This window comes from Molossus molossus, unplaced genomic scaffold, assembly GCF_014108415.1.
Source record: "Molossus molossus isolate mMolMol1 unplaced genomic scaffold, mMolMol1.p scaffold_m16_p_15, whole genome shotgun sequence".
Taxonomy (NCBI): Eukaryota; Metazoa; Chordata; class Mammalia; order Chiroptera; family Molossidae; genus Molossus; species Molossus molossus.
The window spans coordinates 14,768,420-14,773,460 of record NW_023425350.1 but is presented as its reverse complement, the minus strand read 5'-3'; the positions used below and the strand labels follow the sequence as shown (position 1 = coordinate 14,773,460).

General features: G+C 37.4%; 1 pseudogene; it reads left to right on the top strand.

Moving 5' to 3' along the window:
* The first annotated feature begins 376 nt into the window (after positions 1-376).
* On the top strand, positions 377-493 carry LOC118631325 (annotated as a pseudogene).
* Positions 494-5,041: the final 4,548 nt, after the last annotated feature.

Here is a 5,041-nt window from a genome sequence, read left to right as displayed (position 1 = left end):
CAGTGAGCACACCTAACACCCAGATCTTGGCTTCTAAATACCGTTCTGCACTAAAACAGCTTAGGGAACCAGGGCTCCTGGTTATGCCAGAAAATGAAAAATGGTGGTGACATATTAAAAAGACATAAGAGCCAGCTTGAGCATCAAAATAAATAATAGTAATAAAACAACATTCATGAAGTAAAATAAGCATATATAAGCCCATACTGATATAAATTAATAAATTAATAAATGAGAAAGAAAAGCTCTCCCTTAAGATAAAGTATCAAGTAATAAATGTAGGAGAAATGATGGAGTTAGAAAGCATGATTTTGTCCATCATGGTAATACTCTCTTCAGCTGTGAATCATTATTGGATTCTAAAAATCTGTGGGTGATCGTTTCTCAACCTTTTGGCTAAGATCAAGTGTAGTATCTGTTCTTATCAGTTTAAAAATCTGTGGGTGAAAGTTCATTAAAGAAAGGATATCTATATAACCTCAAAATATCCCTTACAAATCATTTATTACAAAGGGAGGAACTAACTTTAGTGAACACTACCTTACACCTTAACCACCTAATTAAAGTTAACATTATTAATAAATAAAACAAATTGAATCACCAACCTTCTGATATTGGTGTCCTTAAAAGGACATTATATATTTTCTGTGACATTCCAGCCAAACATAACTGAATTTAATCACAAGAATACACCAAACACAAAATGAGGAATATTCTAAAAATAAGCTGAGGAACCATACCAGACAAAAGAAGACTAAAGATATATGACAACTAAATGATACTGGATTAGACTCCAGATCAGGGGGTGAGGGATGAGGTGGGGAACATAGTTATAAAGGACATTTTGGGACAAACGGAGAAATTTGAATATGAACTGTGGTTTAGATCAAAGTTTCGCAAATATTTTTGGTTCAAGGAACCCTGTGTCTCAATCATTTTTTTCATGGTCTTCCATGACCAAAAGAAATATCTATGTCCAAACAACATATTGAGTATTTATGCCCTAACAATTTAGGTACTATTTGTAAAAATAATACATGTAAATTGAACAAAAAATATTTTTAAATTTCATTCTTAACCACAATTACTTACTAATGGGATTTATGCACCTGTTGGGCACAGCACAACTTCTCAAACCTTGGAATCAGGTTGGACAAGACCATCCTCATTTCCTGTTCCACACTAATTTTTATACTGTATCTTGGTTTTTATCACAATCACGAAAAAAAACAAACAAAAAACACCCCAGCTTCCCAAATATATGATATATTTAAGGAATATGGCGCCATCTATTGTAGAAATTGTAAATAACCTCAAGCAAATAGTTCTGGATAGTCTTAGATTTCATTTTGTCTGCCTTGAGAATTTAGAAGGTAAGATATCCCACAGGTATTCCCCAGTGAATTAAATTTATGTGGGGCTGTGGGGCACCTAAGTACACAGTCTGAGAACCATACGATTAGATAATAGAGGTGTATCAGTGTTCCATTTCCTGATTTCGATAAATATACTACTGCTGTGTAAGAGATAGTCCTTGTCTTATAAAATACACATTGGAGTATTTAGGATAAAGAAACACATCTGCTAGTTACTCTCAAATGATTCAGAAATAAACATGTGGATAGATAGATGGATAGACAAATAGAACAATTAGTATAGTAAAGGAGACAAAATGTTAATTGATGAATCTGGATAAAGGGTATATACGATTTTTTCCTTACTATTCTTGAAATGTTTTCTGAGTGAAATTATTTCAAAATAAATATTTCTAAAAGGTAAAACGCAATACTACATTTTAAATTGTATACATATATGTAGTGATAAAGTTTTTAAGTGCCTGGAAATTAAAAACACCGATTCAGATAGTTGCAACCTTTTGTAGAGAGGGAGTAGGGATGTAGTGGGGAAGAGTACACATAGTATCAGTAATATTTTATTTCTTTTTTTTTTTTTATCCTCACCCGAGGACATTTTTCCATTTTTTGTACAGATAGAGTGGGAGGGAGAGAGAGGAAGAGAGAGAGAGAAACATCGATGTGAAGGGACACATCGAATGGCTGCCACCCGCACGACCAACCAGGGCCGGGGACAAACTGCAACCAAGGTATATGCCCTTAGCGGGAACCGAACCCGGGTCTCTCTGGACCGCAGGCGGACGCTCTAACCGCTGAGCCAAACCGGCCAGGGCAATATTTTATTTCTTAAACAATGTGGTACATACATAGGTATTCATTATGTTATTCTTTTGAAATATATATATATATTATATATATTTTTTTATTTTAGGGAGAGAGGAGGAAGATGGGGGCAGGTGGCAAGGGGAGAGAAGGAGAGAGATCATTTGATTGCCTCCTGTCCAGGGACAAAACCTCAGTATGTGCCCTGACAGGGAATTGAACCAGAGACCTGTCAGTGCCCAGAACAAGCTCAAACAACTGAGCCACAATGGTCAGGGCCATTATATTATTTTTTATACCGTTAAGTATGCCCAATATGTTTCCTAATTTACTTTTAAAATACAGGTTTAAAATATGTAGAATCTTTCTTAATACATAAAAATAAAAAACATGAGTAAGTGAACGCATATGGCTACTGTTTATTGAGGGTTACATGTACCACGTACTTCGTGGGCATCCTCTCCTGCCAGCATCACGTGCCTGTGTCACACCAGCATAAAGCAGAACAGAGCTGACTCTGGCACTTGTGCTCCTAACCCACATACCACATTTTCCAGCTCCACACTACACACAGGGAATTCATGCTTCTCTTTCTTCTTTCTATATTAAAGACTGGAAAAGAAAGTTACTTTCTTGCTTTTCAATTCCAAACTAATTTAACACACCCTGTAGAAAATATGGCTATTCATACTAAAACCTTGGAAACATTAATATGAAAAAAATGGTAATACATTTTAAACTTCAGCATGTTTTATTGCCCTTATGCTCAAGAATATCGTACTTAATCAATTTTTAATAGTTATAAACCTGACACTTGGCAATTATTCTACAACAATACCAATTCTATTATAGGGTCAAAGAAGAATGGTCAAAGAAATAGATGTTTCTTAATTTTATTAAATCACACTGAGAGATCAGCATCTGAAGAATAACTTTAAATCCAATTATTTTAAGCTTAAAACTATCAAAATTTTAACCATGACTTATATTTCATATTTGTAAAGAAATTTAGAAGCTTCATTGAACTAAGTTATATTACTTGTTGATTATGAAAACAATCCAAAATAGGTTTTTTTTCTTGAAAAGCAAATGATGTTTTTAAATTAAAATTTTAAATTGAAATATTTGATAACCTAATTTAAAATAGCTATTACGAAAATTTGAGCCTTTATTCACTGTCTTCCTGCAAGTATTTAAGACGTTTAAAGCTATATGGGAACACAAGCAATATTTCCTTTGCCCTTGTAACTTACTGGGAAATTGGCAGCCATTCTTTTTCAGGGCACCAAACAATTATTTATCAAATTCTATTTCTCTTTTGTAACTGATGATATTGACTCAAAAAAAAAAAGTACAGTTTCTCAGACTGGTTTTTATCAACCAGATGCTTTTCTTATCTCTTGGAGTGAGAGAATATAAAAGTGGTTATGTTAGAATTGATCATTATTTCATTGTCATATTGTCAGCTAAAGGAAAAGTGAGAAGAAGATGGGGCTAAATTTGGATGTCAGTGGCAGGAAGAGGAGGAAAATGAAGGAGCTTACAGCTACAATCACACACACACCTTGAAAGAGTTGAAAGAGTATAAGAAAAGTCTTGTCTGAGCTTTCCTCCTACAGATTAGAACTACATAATTGAAGAGTAAGGACCAAATTTAAACCCATCTCGACTCCAAATGGACAACTTATATTTTTTAATGATAGGAATGGGAGTTAGATCTTACCTAAGGCCTATTGAACCCGAAAAGGAATGTATCTGCCAAAAAGGATTCCTTGTGGTTAACTGGGTCCAAATTCATAATCCACAGTCTAGCAGCCATTGTTTACAGTGGCCTGTCACACACACACACACACACACACACACACACACACACACACACACACACCATGCACAGTCTGATCTGCCAAGTCTCCTGCTCTGTGTTCCTTATAAAGGAGTTTTTAGAATCTCTTTTGACCAATGGGCTGAGACCTGCCAATTCAGAGTTGAGCAACTGTATCCTCATTTGCATCTATACTGACCAATCAGAACAGCTCCATAGCAACCAATCAGAATGCATCGTCCTGACCAATCAGGACAATGCTACTTGGACTGATTAAAATGTGAAAAGTTGGATTCTTTATTTGCATAAAAATGGACCAATCAGGGTTGAGGGTAACCACTTTCCCTATATTAGAGGGCCTCCCAGATGTCAGGAGGGCCCGTTCTTTGGTTTTCATAAAAGGCTGCCTTTCTTCAGTGTGTAGACTGTTCACCTGAGTGAAATCTCCTTTTTCTGTACTCCAGACTGGGGACTTCTGTTGGCATTGGATTGGAGTCAGAGACCTTTTGTTGAGGGGCCAGTCTGTCTTCCAGAACCAGGGCCCCAACTTCCTCGATTCCTAGGCTCCTGACTGTCTCTTTGGGAGCCAGGGTAGGGGAAACACAATACTGGAAGGTGAATGGACTGGCCAGTGTGGACTGAAGAATCCAAAAAACACCCTCAAACAGACCATGGTCTACTCCGAATTTTTAGCTTGCTGAACCTTGAACTAATCTATCCATTGTTCTAGCTACTCCCAGCAGGAGAATCTGCCCTAAACAGTCAATAAATTTTTAAAACTTGGCAGCGAACGTAACAAATGCCTATGTCCTGGCGCCCCTGGGCACAAAACTACACAGTGCACGAAGAGGAAACCCAGCCACTACTGCACGCCGCCTGCCTGCCTAGGGACACGGCCCAGACTTCGTCGCCTGTTTCCAGGGGTTAGGTAACCACAACCTCATCTCCAGGGCCTGGCGGTGACGTCACTCATTCCCTTTCTAGCATCGCGAGACTCCCCCCTCCCCCCAAGTTGCCAGTGCTCCCAACCGCCCGCGTCCGC